The sequence below is a fragment of the Dermacentor silvarum genome, chromosome 9, assembly GCF_013339745.2.
Source record: "Dermacentor silvarum isolate Dsil-2018 chromosome 9, BIME_Dsil_1.4, whole genome shotgun sequence".
Taxonomy (NCBI): Eukaryota; Metazoa; Arthropoda; class Arachnida; order Ixodida; family Ixodidae; genus Dermacentor; species Dermacentor silvarum.
The window spans coordinates 88,721,613-88,737,249 of record NC_051162.1 but is presented as its reverse complement, the minus strand read 5'-3'; the positions used below and the strand labels follow the sequence as shown (position 1 = coordinate 88,737,249).

At 50.0% G+C, this 15,637-nt stretch overlaps 1 protein-coding gene across 5 annotated transcripts in view; it reads right to left on the bottom strand.

Annotated features, from left to right (window-relative positions):
- Positions 1-15,637, bottom strand: part of LOC119465371 (inositol 1,4,5-triphosphate receptor associated 2-like) — a 347,709-nt gene that overhangs the window by 231,783 nt on the left and 100,289 nt on the right. The window contains exon 1 of one of the 5 annotated variants that reach the window (XM_049656276.1): positions 12,442-12,531. The exons of the other annotated variants lie outside the window; for them this stretch is intronic. The gene's annotated coding sequence lies outside the window, so the exon portion shown is untranslated. Of the gene's footprint in view, positions 1-12,441; positions 12,532-15,637 lie in introns of those variants that run through there. 5 annotated transcript variants of the gene reach the window in all.

Here is a 15,637-nt window from a genome sequence, read left to right as displayed (position 1 = left end):
ACATTGCCCAACTCGCGCATGTAAATGTAAATGCGTGACAACGCGGTGTACAGTATATACAATGTGTTTTATTGCCCATAACGCGTATATCGTGTTGAGTTCCGGGTTGCGTTTCGATTATTACCTCTTTATGGTCGGTGAAATGCAGAGCCCGCGGTTCTTCTAGCGGATACATCCTAAAGGTTGCAACAACGAGGTCTATGCACGTTCCCCTCGTTGGCGTGGGTTGGTTGTAGCCGTAAGAGATGCACCGAGAGCAGTTTCTTGTCGGCGTTGCCGGCGAGCCGCCGGCCCTCAAATCCTGGTCCGCTTGGCGTTTTTGCCGCTTTGCTGGCAGAAAAAGCGTTGCGTGCATTAGTACTGTATTTGAAGTTCACCGGTTTAAGATACCGCCTATAGTGTCCCTGTACATCGTCCCACGTGTACTGAGTGCTCATTCTCTCCCTATTTTTCTCTTTCCATCTCCCCTTTCCCTTACCCCTAGTGCAGGGTAGCAAACCGGATGCTCTTCTGGTTGACCTCCCTGCCTTTCCTCTCCTTGCTCTCTCTCTCTCTTGCCGATGCTTCCCGCGCCCTCTAATCTGGGTCCGCTTGGCGTTTTTGCTGTTTTGCCGATGACATGCCCTCAAATCCGACGACATGCGTTTTAATAGGCGGCATCGGGGATGGGCCCAACCTCAAGCTGACATTCAAAACTCACGCCGTACTGCACGCCTGCCACAAGCGTGCAAAAACACTTCGCATGTCGCACATTGGTGCCCAAATTCCGGTTTGCACTGCTTGTGCGGACCCAACGTAAAGCGAAATTTGTCCACCAGAGTGCGACATGTGCAGTTTTCCGCTCGACCACACACGTGCGACAGGCGAGCGGTGCGGCATGCGGTTTGTCGTCAGGAGCGCTATTGCGTGCATAATGCCACCGTAGTTTTCCATTCAATGCCGTACAAAGTTGTCTGCAGCGTTAACGTAAACCTTGTCAGGTAGAGTTATTGTAAAGACATGATATATATACAGGGCGCTCATCCTTAAGTTTTACGGAATTGTTAGAAATCGCCTGTGGCAGGAAGCATAATTCTTATCATTGAGCTGGGTTTATTCAATGAGGCGGACATTACAGTAGCACGAGAAATCGAAACACATATTCAACTAATCAACTATAAACTTTACTAATTCACTTTGTTAATTACTTTAGGACCATATCGAATTAATTGAGCCGGTGAGCTTCTCAGGCATCACCGTGTCATAATGAGCACGAGTCATCATCAGCGGTACGAAGGCCTCTCCCTGCCATCGAGCTGCCCGCCGGCAAGATGCGGTCCTGCGCTAAGTAACTTCTCCCAACGCCTTTGCGAAGCATTTCTTGGCGAACATTTCCTACTCTGACACTATCTATCTATCTATCTATCTATCTATCTATCTATCTATCTATCTATCTATCTATCTATCTATCTATCTATCTATCTATCTATCTATCTATCTATCTATCTAAATTTAACTTGCCACCTAAAAGAGGTATATGACGAACATAAATGATATGTCATGACATGTGTCGTTTGAAACAGACAGATGTGGTACTAAGTGAGAAAACGCTAAAGGTTGATGACCGAAGTCAAAGTCATGAGCATGACTAAGGCTTTCGCCTTAAGGTCTCTTAGCTGTAGCTAAATGGACTCCTGAGGACTCCTGACATGAATGTCATGACATGCGTGTCATATAGGTCATGAAAGAGCCGCCTACATCTTGGTGCTCTCATGGTCGTTTTGGTTAACTTGGTAGGTTTGCATAATGCACAATGCTTTGCATAACATCGATTACCACAGTGCGTGGGATCTACCGAATTTTTTCTCCTTGAAAAAGAATGCTAACCTCTAAGCCTTGTCAACATTTCGCGCTATTCATCAACAGCAAAGACAGTAACAACTTAATTTCAGGCATATGTTTATTGATTTGTGAGATGTTTGCTTAAAGAACACGAAGGAAGCTAAAAATGATTTTTCCCGGCTTACGTTTAGCTGCGGCTCCAAATGCGTATTTATATAAAAACGTCGCGAGGCGAGAAGGTGGGTAAGATTTCCGACGCTGCTCTCACAATGGAATGAATCGCACTTTATGCACGCTCGCTAATATTCTCTGGACCCAACCCTTAGCCTTCGAGTACCATCAAGGCTTCCCGAGGAGATGCAATTTTTTTCTCTTCAGTCTGCAGAAGAATGGTTGGGCGTTGCGTTTATATGCGTTCCGGTGAAGAAACGTTCATGCAGGCTCTTGCTACATAGGCTTCGACAAGCCTGGACCACTGCGGCAATGAAGGTGGGAATCTTTTGTAAATATTTTGTGAGACTGCCCCAACAGTGCGGATCGTTCTCTTACCCCTTGAGAAGTAACAGTACGCGTTCAACCATTGGACACACGACCGGCCCCCGAGAACTCTGTCGGAGGAAAAATTTCTCCACCAAAGCTGGACTTAAAACGGTGTCAAGGCCGTGCAGGTTGTGCTACATCGACAAGCTCGCGAGCCACCGGCCTATCTGACCGACTGTGATTGGAACCAGCTCTTCCGGTGCAACAAACAATCGCACACCTTATTCAGGAGGTAACCCGCAGGAAAACGATAGATCAACTGGCTATACAACGTCACACATCCTTGGAAACCCTGGTAGCCAATCAATTCACTTTTATCGTACACGACATTGGCTGTAACTCCAACAAGGTCGAGCATTTGCTCATTGAAATTATTCCTGGGAGGTACCTCAAAGAGAGCATCTTCATCCTCAACATGTACAGCTCGCCCAAAAATCATAAACAGAGATTTACCAACATCATCAATAAGGCAGTGAGCCGGGCCAAGACGTGTCCGTTACTGGTGGCAGGGGACTGCAACGCCCCGCACCAAGCGTGGGGCTATCCCCAGTCCCGCCTCAAAGGGATAGACTTGTGGCAGGTCACAACCAACCACAACCTCCTCCTCCTCACAGATCCGGCGTTCCCCACAAGAACCGGAAACTCCTGTACGCGCGACACTACTCCCGACCTGTGCTTCGTCAGGGGCTTCAAATCGGCCTCCTGGACTAATCTCAACGAGAATCTAGGAAGTGATCATAACATTCTGGTCACCACCCTAGAGGTTGGATGCAAACCTCTACGTGAATTTGTGTTTACTGACTGGGAAGCCTTTAGAAAAATCCGGAAAACGCGCTGCCAGCAAGAGCACCAGAGCACGATAGTTAACCTGGATCAATGGACCGAGCAGCTCAGGGCAGATATTAAAGCGGCGACTAGGAAGACACAGACCAACCTCGAAGTCGACCGGGTGGATAGTCGGCTGGCACACCTACTCGAAGCAAAAACATCGCTACTAAACAGGTGGAAAGGGCAAAGGCTCAATCGGCGGCTTAGAAAAAAGATCGCAGAGCTTAACAAAGCCATTGAGGAGCACTGTCGGGTACTAAGCCAACAGCAGTGGGATGAAATATGCAATTCGGTTGACGGACAAATGAGAGTGGGCGCCAAGTGGAATCTCCTCAAGCACCTACTAGACGCAACCAATGCTAGATCCAACCAAAGTAAAGTACTAGAGAGAATCGTACATGAGACCACTCGCCAAGAAGACGTGTCGAAAGCCCTGGATAACCTCGCTTGCCGGTACCTCCCCCTGGGCTTGGCCAACCCAGACGACTACCCAACGTATAGGGGCGGTTCGTGCCCAGAGTTGGACGCCCCCTTCAAAGTCTACGAGGTCAGGGAGGCCCTACACTGCCTCAATGCCAGGTCCGCGCCAGGGCCTGATCAAATCACCAATAAGGCTCTTAGAAACCTTGACGACGACTCCATAGCGTGGCTTACAGAAGAAATCAACAAGGCCTGGCAAACAGGTGAAGTCCCACGAGGTTGGAAAGAGGCTCTGGTAATCCTCATTCCGAAGCCCGGCAAAGCTCCTAACCTATCCAACCTCAGACCGATTTCCCTTACATCCTGCGTAGGAAAGGTAGCGGAACACGTAATTCACAATCGGATTTCTAAGCATGTCGAACGGAGCGGTCTCCTTCCCTACAACATGGTGGGCTTCCGACCAGGCCTCTCGACACAAGATGCAATGAAATTAATCAAGACTCAAATCATAGACCAAGATACGAGAGACGTGCGGGGAATTCTCGGGCTTGACCTAGAGAAGGCATTCGACAACATATCACACCGACATATTCTGGAATCCATCTCGGATCTTAACTTAGGACAAGCCTTTCACGGTTACGTAAGATCATTCCTGGAGAACCGCAAAGCCACGTTAAAGCTTGGAGACCACAAATCAGAAGGGTATTCACTCGGACCGAAAGGCACGCCTCAGGGAGCAGTGCTATCGCCCTTGTTGTTCAACCTAGCCCTCAGGCAACTGTCGGTATCCCTGTCGGGAATCGAAAGAGTTCACCACACGATATACGCCGATGACGTCACTATCTGGTGCACCGGCGGCAGCGAAGGGCAAGTGGAATCGAGCCTACAAGAAGCAGTCGACCGTACTGAAACCTTCCTCGATGGCACAGGCCTGCGATGCTCGACAACGAAGTCTGAACTACTACTCTACAGACCGGTCCGCAAAGGTCCTAAACCCAGGGGTTGGAAGCCCCTGGACGAAGTTCACATAGAACTACACACCAAAAGCGGGGCGAGCATTCCTAGGGTCGACACCCTAAAGGTGCTGGGAATGTTCATCGAGTCTACCGGAGGTAACATCACGACGCTCAGAAAAATCACGACCAAGACGGAGTGCATGATTGGATTAATCAATAGAATCTCCAACAAGAGGAGCGGTCTAAAGGAGGGCAATCTCCTACGGCTATTCCACGCATTCTTAATGAGTCACATAATTTACGTGGCTGCAATGCACAAGTGGTACGCTTCTGAAAGGCACAAGCTGGACACGCTCATCCGTAAAAGCATCAAAAAAGTGATAGGAGTACCAATAAACGCCAGCACGGACCGCCTTCTTCAACTAGGTGTACATAATACACTCGATGAAATCATCGAAGCTCAGGAAACGGCTCAAGTATCACGACTCTCTAGCACCCCTGCTGGGAGGGAGATTCTCGCGGTCTTAGGAATCGGCTCCACTGTAGCGATGGAACGCACATGTGAAATGCCAGATTACCTACGGGACAACATTACGGTTGCTCCTTTTCCCAAAAACGTGCATCCACAACACAATGCGAGCAGGCGCAAAGCTAGGGCTGTGGCATTGCTCCGGAGCATAAAAGCCTCGCCTCACACGGTCACTTTCGTTGACGCGGCCCAGTACGAGCACACATCGGACTTCGTCGCAACGGTGGTCAATCACGACGGACACGTCACTTGTGCGGCCTCCATCAGAGACAGCACCCCGGCTAGGGCAGAGCAGGCTGCGGTCGCTCTTGCACTTCTCGACGATGAGAGAGCTGAAATATTTACTGACTCGAGGGCGGCGGTTCGGGCATTTGCCTCTGGTGCCATCGCCAAGGAAGCTCATCGAATTCTCAAAGGCAAAGTCATCCAGCCACATACAATCACGTGGTTCCCGGCCCATCTCGAACCCCAACTCGACTCCCTCCGCAACCTCAATGACATCGCACACGTCCAAGCGCGCGAACTAACCCTCCGCGCTGACGCCACTGCAAGTCGAGGCTCCGTCGATTCTGGGCTCGTGGAGTTCCGTGACACTCTCTCCACCTTCAACGAGGTTACCAAACACTACTACCTTGGTAGAAGACTATACCCTCCCCCACACGGGACACTAACCAGACCTCAAGCTGTCACACTACGCATGCTTCAGACGGGATCATATCCCAACCTGAATTTATTTCACTACATCAATCCAGACTGCTTTAGTCCAGACTGCCCTAGCTGCGGACAATGTAGTACTTTGGAACACATGCTCTGGGGATGCCCCTCGTTACAGAGGGGCCCGCATCGATGCACTGCAGAGGAGTGGAGCTCTGCTCTTCGGAGCTCCGACCATTCACGCCAATTTTGGGCTGTCCAGAGAGCCCACGATGCGGCGCTGGAGCTTGGTCTCCCCGTCCCGACGTGGGTGCGGCCCGCGGCTTCGTCGCCTCCCTGAGAGGGGGCAACAGAGCTTCTCAGGACCTCCATTAAAGTTCTTTGTCTGTCTGTCTGTCCTTGAAAAAGAATCCTAACCTCTAAACCTCGTCAACATTTCGCACTATTCATCAACAGCAAAGATAGTAACAACTTAATTTCAGGCATATGTTTCTTGATTTGTGAGATGTTTGCTTAAAGAACATGAAGGAAGCTAAAAATACTTTTTTCGGTAGATATTCGTGCTACAGTTTCTATTAATACTTACTGGAATGTAGACAAAGCTTGCTGACAAACCATAGAAACCATGGTGGCTTTTCGGAAAGTCGTACGTTAACAGTGCCCGCAGACACTTGGTTCCAATGACAGGCCGTTAATGCTGACCTCCCCACCGACATATGCATTTTCAAGAATGTTTTGTCTAAATTAACTTTTCTTGAACCTATATTCAACATCATTTTAAATAATGTGAGAATTAGTTTACATGTAACTGCTCGTTAATGTTTCGTTAACTTGGTATCTACCAAAATTGGCATACTATGAAAAGACTATATGAGGAATATAAATGATATGTCCTGACATGAATGTCATGACATGCGTGTCATGCAGGTCATGACAATGACCGAGCGAAAGAGATTAACACTCAAAAGCCACTGAAATGGGCGCTGACGTGGGTACTAAGTGAAGAAAACACTAAAGGATGATAGAAGTCATAGCCATGACCATGACCGAGCAAAAATGACAATGACTCAGCGAAAATATATTAATACTCAAAAGCGACTGAAATGGGTTCTGACGTGGGTACTAAGTGAAGGAAACACTAAGGACGATGGTTGAAGTCATAGTCATGACCATGACTGAACAAAAATGTTGCAGTGGCTTAGCTCGGCTATGCCAGGATATACGTAGCGTTAGCAAAGGTTCAGCTGATTATTCTTAGCTTATTCTTAAGATTATTTTTAAGATAAGATTATTCTTATGAGTCAAGCTTCTCCGTTCTTCTGCGCTGTTGAGCAGCATTTGCGCTCTCCTTCTCCATGGCTATACCACACTGGCAAACGCCAGTCAGAAGCGCAGCGGCTCCAGCGCAGTGTCAGACGGCGACTGCACAGCGAGTAGGGAGCCTACATGCAACGCCGTTTTAAAACGGCGTTGCATGTAGGCTCCCTAACAGCGAGCGCACACGCGCCAGTGCGTCTACCACGGCTACGACGTCACTCCTCTGGAATGCGCAAACTGGCGGCGGTGATCCGCGCGCGGCGGCTGCGGAGTGCGCGAGAGGTGCCGGCTCTGATGGCTCCGGTGCGCAAGCCGTGTGACATCACTGATCCTTGCGCATGCGCAGCACGGCTCTTGATGTGCCGCGCGAAACAGGCTTGGCTAGGCCAGTGTAGCTAACGCTACAAAAAATGCCAGGCCTGCGCGGCACACGCAGCACAGTCACAGTGTAAACTAGACGAGCGTTTCGACAGTACTACCTAGTAATTTAAGTGAATGCGTCAGGAACGCGCTTGGGACGCCGTCGCGCGTGCAAGCCGACCCGTTGCATCGCCGATGGATATAGCGCCGTTCGGCCCAGCCAAGCGGCCGACAATGCAACTACGGCTGTCACATTCGCTCCCATTGGAACGCGCCCCACGCAGCCTGCTTGGGACGCCGTCGCGGGTGCAAGCCGACGCGTTCCATCTCCGATGGCTAGCGCCTTTCCCGCTCTCGGATAGCAAGCCCTTGCTTGGCTCAGTGGTAGAGTATCCGCCTCCCACGTAGCGGGCCTGGGTTCGATCCTGGCGGAGAGCGGGTACTTCTTCTCGCATGCGGTGGCGGCATCATCGCGACCCTAGACGGACGGCTATCGGAATGAGCCCATAACAGCTTACGCTGTGAAAATGACAATGATTCAGCGAAAAAAGATTCACACAAAAAGTCACATCATCTCATCCTACGGGCAACCATGGTGGTATGCGAAAGCATCGCGGGTGGTGCGCATTGAGTTTACGTTTCGTTTCACTTGGCAACACAACCCAATGAAAGAGTGAGAGAATGTATTGAGAATGTATTGTATTATTGCTGAACTGGCGTCGAAGCCCGCCGACGGCCGCGTTAAGCTGACGTTCGTTCTGGACGCTCCCGACCTAACTCAGGCTGTCGAACTTTGCAAAGCCGGTCGCACACGTTGCAGCTGTGCCCGAAGCTCCGATCGAGGAAGTCGCGCTTGAACCGCGCGTCAGCACCGTCAAAGCCCGGGCGTTGTAATGGCCTCGAACGTGTTGCTGCTCTGGCCGCAGACTCGCGTTGTCTCGTCACTTCGGGATCGGGAGCTGCCGCTCGACGCTGCCGTTGCGCTTCGACTTTCCGAGCCTTCCTCTGCTCCGCGGCGGTGGCGCTGCCGCTGCAACTAGCGCCGACGTTGACGTATAAACCGCATGCACGCGATCTTGCGCGCGACAGCGACAGGCGACGCGATGGAGATGGCTGTCGCGATCGCTCGTCGCCTACAAGTCGTACCGCATGCGAGAGACGACTTTGGGCGACGTCTCCCCGGTGTTGCCGGTATGAGGGCAGCAAATACTCGCCGAAACTGGCGTGACGCTTGCTTTATTAATTTAAGTTGGTGTGTTTTAGTGTAAAGGGCAGCATAAATATTTCTAAAGGTCTTGCACTACGTTATTATCCTTGCACCTATCAAAATCTATAGTCGGTTGCTCGTTCCGTGCGACAATTGGTAGTGCTTGACTGATGTATATCCAGTTCCGGCTTCGCGCTATTGGCTAGTCGCTCATAGCACTTCCGGGCGACGAGCGACGAATTCTAGATTTCCAGAACCGAGGGATTTGTTCGCGCGTCGGCCCGTTTCGTCGCTCGAAGCCGTCGCTCGAAGCCGTCGCTCGTCGCCGTCGCGCACCAAATCGCTCTCATGTGGTTTGGGCTTGACGTTGTTCATGGCGTTTCGCACATCGTTGAACAGAGAGAGAATGACGGAAGCACAGCGAACGCGCGCTTTATCCTGCGCCTAGGGAGGCTACATGCAACGCCGTTTTACAACGGCGTTGCATGTAGGCACCCTACCTGCGCCGAAACACTTGCGCCGCCTACCGGCGTACCCTTAGAGAGAGACGGAGAGAGTGAGAGAGGGAGCTATATGCAATGATTTGCTGCGCCGCACCTGTTGCGGAGAGGACAAGAGGGGAGGAGGAGAGCGCACACCTGCGCAGGAGAGAATGAGGGAGAGCGGCCCATGCACAGTATGGGTGCGGACGCCGCAGAACGGACACTGCCCCGAGCATAAGATGATCTCGCATCTAAAACCCCTGAAATAGGTTCGGACGTGGGTACTAAGTGAAGGAAACACTCGAGGATGGTGGTAGAGGTCATAATCATGAGCATGAGTCAGCAAAAATGAGAATGCCTAAGCAAAAAAATCACCGCATATCCACGAAGTGAATCATGGTGAGTGGGGCGACGCACTGGGGATTGGTTTACCGTAAAATCACCGGTGACATTGCCCAACTCGCGCATGTAAATGCGTGACAACGCGGTTTACAGTATATACAATGTGTTTTATTATTGCTGTCGGGATGAGTCATCATCCGGGATGAGTCATCACCCCACATCGACAACGCTCCGACGGCGGCGGTCGAACGTACGAGAAAAGACTAGCAGATTCCCAGGCTTTGGCCATGCTACGGGATCACGACTCCGATAGGAAAGTTCGAGAACGCCTGTGGAAACTCCAGGTCCGCTGGGCGTTTTTGCTGTTTTGCCGATGCTTCCCGCGCCCTCGCCGCCGGAGTAGCTTGCTGTCTGCGTAGACGCTAAGCCGCAGCAAGCCGCGCCTTGCGTTCGTCCATGGCAGAAAAAAATGTGGTTGATCCCTCTTATATAGGAAATCGGTATAGAACACGAAAGTGAAACGTGTCTTCACAGAAGTAGTGTAATGTTTATTGCACATTGATATATAATGTCTATTGGTGTTTTGTGGCTAAAGCGCCCTTAGGCGTTGATGCACCCACGCTGACGCCTGGTGGCACGTCTCCTCCATCACGACTACCAACGTCGATGACCATGAGCAACCGTCGTGCATATGGAAGCTGCACTACGCTGCACACGCTAGCACAACGCGAAAGACGAAGCACGTAACTGACACACTAATACAACGCGCAAGACAAAGCACGTAACTGAATCGTCACCGAGTCAAATCAGCGCGTACAGCGCGTCGTAATTGCAGCCTCCGCGATCAACTTCAGAAACATTTTCAGAGCTAATTGCGGAGGCCACGCTCCGCTGTGCTGAGTACGGTGAACGCCACCTAGGTGGCGTTGGTAGTGCTTCTTGATGCCAGCGTCCCTTCGAATGCTGGCATCGAGGCGTCGTAGTGCTGAGACCACCGAAGCGTTCACTGTCGGTGCGCGTTAGTGTCATAATGCAGTACTTCTCTTTTCTGCTCGTAGGCGGCGGCACCGCCCCGAGCAAGAGCGCGGGTACACGGAGGAGTGTTAGATATATAAGGCCAATGCCTCCTAAAAAAAACTATGCCTGGGACGTCGCTTGCTTTGCCATTGGAGGTACGCTGCCGCGCGTTGCGAGCGGGCGCCGCGTGTTGGCGCTAGCAACTGTACTGCCGGAGTGACGCTGTCGGCAACGCTGTGTCGGCGCAGCTGACTACGCCACTTTAACTACGCGTTGTGCAGGCGGTTGCTTGCGCGCTCGTGGCGTGCATTGGAGGTACGGCGTAGAGCGCGCGCCTGCTGCGTGACAAAATTTTTCTTCGAAGGAAGACCAGCTCTGGGCCGTCCGGCAGAAGATGCCGCCCGGGTCAAGTCCTAGCTTTTTATAAGCGTTCGGCCGTCTTCGACAATGCCGTGTAACGAGTTTTGAAGTTTTGAGCATTACAGTCACTTGGCGGATTTTCGAAGAAGAGTTAAAATTTTGTCAGGATTAGTTCGTGGTAAAAAAAAAAAAAATGCGTGGCGAAGAGAGCTACGCTCAAAATTTAACTCGTCTTTAACTCGTGTACAGCGTCGCGTGGCTAGCGCGTTGGAGATGCGTTTGAAGCTGCCTGCGTAGACGCTAAGCCGCAGCATGCCGCGCCTGCGTTCGTACATGGCAGAAAGAGATTGTGTGGTCTGGAAAGCGCCATACACAGCAGCGCCATCTCGTGTATAGACGTTGAGCCACTGCATGCAATGTTTCATCCATGATAGACAGATGGCGTGGCAGTTGATATGAGCACGGACGACGCCGGACGGACAAGGCTAGACCCTAAGGAGCTTCGCCCCTAAAAAAGATTAACACCCAAAAACCAATGGAACGGTTCAGACGTGGTACTAAGTGACGGAAAACGCTAAAGGTTGATGATCGAAGTCATAGTCATGAGCATGACTAAGGCTTTCGCCTTAAGGCCTCTTAGCTGTAGCTAAATGGACTCCTGAGGACTCATGACATGAATGTCACGACATGCGTGTCATATAGGTTATGAAAGAGCCGCCTACGTTTTGGTTCTCTCATGGTCGTTTTGTTAACTTGGTGGGCTCCCAGACAATGCTTTGCATAACATCGATTCCCACAGTGGGTGGGATCTACCGAATTTTATTGCGATAGCAATTATACGGACACTCAAAAGCAGACTTCTGCCGTCGGCGTCGCCATCGTCGTCGCCGTGAGGTTCCGTATGACGTCAATGGAGATGAAATCGTCGCCGCGCGCCGAACGCTGTATGTGCGAGTGAAAGGGCGCGAGGGACGCCCGCTTTCACGGGGAGTGAACGCACGGCGGAGAACAAACGCGCGTTCTGCGCTGTGCTCCCTTAAGGGCTGCAGAAGTAGACGTCTCTTTCCTCCTCTACAATCACCATATATGTAGAGCAAACGTGCCTTCTTCCGACGCGCGAAAGGCCGTGGGGTGGGGGGGGGGAGGGGGAGGGAAGGGAGGCGACGTTTAGCTGCGGCACCAAGTGCCTATTTATATCAGAGGCTCCGGCAACAGTCACCAACGCCGCAGGCATTTTGTGCGAACGCGGGCAAAACGCCGACGGCGTCGACAACAGTTCTGCGTGTTGCCGGTGCTGCTGCATGTCCAAGTTTATACAGCTGATAAAGCTGCTATCATTACTCCGTATAGCTCTCTTCAAATTTGCTATCGCAATTGATGCTTCGCCTTTCAGGTGAAACTGCGACAACTTTGTTTCCTCCTTGAAAAAGAATGCTAATCTCTAAATCTCGTCAACATTTCGCGCTATTCATCAACAGCAAAGATGGTAACAACTTAATTTCAGGCATATGTTTCTTGATTTGTGAGATGTTTGTTTGAAGAACATGAAGGAAGCTATAAAAGATTTTTTCGGTAGATATTCGTGCTACAGTTTCTCTAAATACTTACTGGAATGTAGACAAAGCTTGCTGACAAACCAGAGCAACCATGGTGGCTTTTCGGAGAGTCGTATGTTAACAGCGCCCACGGACACTTGGCTCCAATGACAGTGCAGCAATTCAGTATTCGGAACCGACATATGCATTTTCAAGAATGTTTTGTCTAAATTAACTTCTCGTGAACCTATATTCAACATCATTTTATATAATGTGAGAATTAGTTTGTATGTAACTGTGGACTCGGACATTATTTCTACGAAAACCTGCCCCGTATACAGTGCTCCGCACTACGTAAATGTTATCGTCCTAGTGAAATTGTGCCGTCATTGTCTAAAACCCCTGAAATAGGTTCGGACGTGGGTACTAAGTGAACTTCAGGAAACACTCGAGGATGGTGGTAGAGGTCATAATCATGAGCATGAGTGAGCAAAAATGAGAATGCCTAAGCAAAAAAATCACCGCATATCCACGAAGTGAATCATGATGAGTGGGGCGAAGCACTGGGGATCGTTATACCGTAACATCACCCGTGACATTGCCCAACTCGCGCATGTAAATGTAAATGCGTGACAACGCGGTGTACAGTATATACAATGTGTTTTATTGCCCATAACGCGTATATCGTGTTGAGTTCCGGGTTGCGTTTCGATTATTACCTCTTTATGGTCGGTGAAATGCAGAGCCCGCGGTTCTTCTAGCGGATACATCCTAAAGGTTGCAACAACGAGGTCTATGCACGTTCCCCTCGTTGGCGTGGGTTGGTTGTAGCCGTAAGAGATGCACCGAGAGCAGCTTCTTGTCGGCGTTGCCGGCGAGCCGCCGGCCCTCAAATCCTGGTCCGCTTGGCGTTTTTGCCGCTTTGCTGGCAGAAAAAGCGTTGCGTGCATTAGTACTGTATTTGAAGTTCACCGGTTTAAGATACCGCCTATAGTGTCCCTGTACATCGTCCCACGTGTACTGAGTGCTCATTCTCTCCCTATTTTTCTCTTTCCATCTCCCCTTTCCCTTACCCCTAGTGCAGGGTAGCAAACCGGATGCTCTTCTGGTTGACCTCCCTGCCTTTCCTCTCCTTGCTCTCTCTCTCTCTTGCCGATGCTTCCCGCGCCCTCTAATCTGGGTCCGCTTGGCGTTTTTGCTGTTTTGCCGATGCTTCCCGCGCCCTCGCCGCCGGAGTAGCTTGCTGTCTGCGTAGACGCTAAGCCGCAGCATGCCGCGCCTTGCGTTCGTCCATGGCAGAAAGAGATTGTGTGGTCTGGAAAGCGCCATACACAGCAGCGCCATCTCGTTCATAAGACGTTGAGCCACTGCATGCAATGTTTCATCCATGACAGACAGATGACGTGGCAGTCGATATGAGCACGGACGACGCCGGACGGACAAGGCTAGACCCTAAGGAGCTTCGCCTCTAAAAAGATTAACACTCAAAAACCAATGGAATGTGTTCAGATGTGGTACTAAGTGACGGAAAATCCTAAAAGGTAGATGTTCAAAGTCATAGCCATGAGCAGACTAAGGCTTTTGCCTTAAGGTCTCTTAGGTGTAGCTAAATGGACTCCTGAGGACTCATGACATGAATGGTGCTCTCATGGTCGTTTCGTTAACTTGGTATAGCTCGCCGCACAATGCTTTGCATAATATCGATTCCCACAGTGCGAGGGATCTACCGATTTTTTAGATGCGAAGCAGCTTATGATCGGGGCTATGTCCCTCCCTCCATCCACCGTGCGGCGTCCACACCCGCACTGCGCATGCGCATCCTCCTCCCCTTCCTCTCCTTGTATGTATATGTATAGTATATGTACGCCAAGCTCCGGCTTCCAGAAGCGGAAGCCGGCTTCTGCTTTCGGTTCCACTTCCGGTGCCGCTTCCGGAAACCAGCTTCCAGAGAACGCTTCCGGCGTTTTGCCCGAATGATCCCCCGGTGCTTCGCCCACTCATCATCATTCACTTCTTCCTCTCATTCTCCTCCCGCAACGCCGCGATGAGTGCCACGGACAGCGCCAGCGTCAACGCCAGTGTCTGCGCCGTGGACAGCGCCGCAGAGAAGAGGGCTCGAGCCGCTGCCACGAAACGGCAGCGGTGACAGGCCGATCTGCAAACTAATGGGAACTTGAGTCGACCCCATGGCTGCTTCACATACTACTCAGGATTCCCCTACGGGAAGATGGTGTAATTTTTTTCTCCTTGAAAACAAAACCCTAAACTCAACCTCGTCAACATTTCGCGCTATTCATCAACAGCAAAGATAGCAACAACTTAATTTCAGGCATGCTTCTCGATTTGTGAGATGTTTGCTTAAAGAACATGAAGGAAGCAAAAAAATATTTTTTATGGTAGATATTCATGCTACAGTTTCTCTTAATACTTACTAGAATGTAGATAAAGCTTGCTGCCAAACCAGAGCAACTATGGTGGCTTTTCGGAGAGTCGTATGTTAACAGCGCCCACAGACATTTCTCTCCAATCACAGTTCGCCAATGCCGTTTTCGCAACCGACATATGCATTTTCAAGAATGTTTTATCTAAATTAACTTCTTAAACCTATATTCAACATCATTTTATATGATGTGAGAATTAGGTTATATGTAACTGCAGACTCGGACATTATTTCTACGAAAACCTGTCCTGTATACAGTGCTCCACACTTTGTAAATGTTTTCGTCCTAGTGACTCAGTGTTCGTATCGTCTTCTGTCGAAATAAAGTTTTAAATGCGAAGCATTTCTTGGCGAACATTTGACAGTATCTATCTATCTATCTATCTATCTATCTATCTATCTATCTATCTATCTATCTATCTATCTATCTTCTATCTATCTATCTATCTATCTATCTATCTATCTATCTAGCCACCTACGTCATTGTGCTCTCACGGTCGTTTCGTTAAAAATTGGCATACTATAAAAAGAGTATATGAGGAACATAAATGATATGTCATAACATGCGTGTCATGTAGGTCATGAAACAGCCGCCTACGTCTTGGTGCTCTCATGGTTGTTTCGTTAACTTGTTAGTTACCAAATTGGCATAGTATGACAGGAGTGTATGACGAACATGTGATAGGTCATGACATAAATGTCATAACATGCGTGTCATGTAGGTCATGACAATGACCGAGTGAAAAAGATTAACAGTCAAAAGCCACTGAAATGGGCTCTGACGTGGTATACTAAGTGAAGAAAACACTAAATGATGGTGATAGAAGTC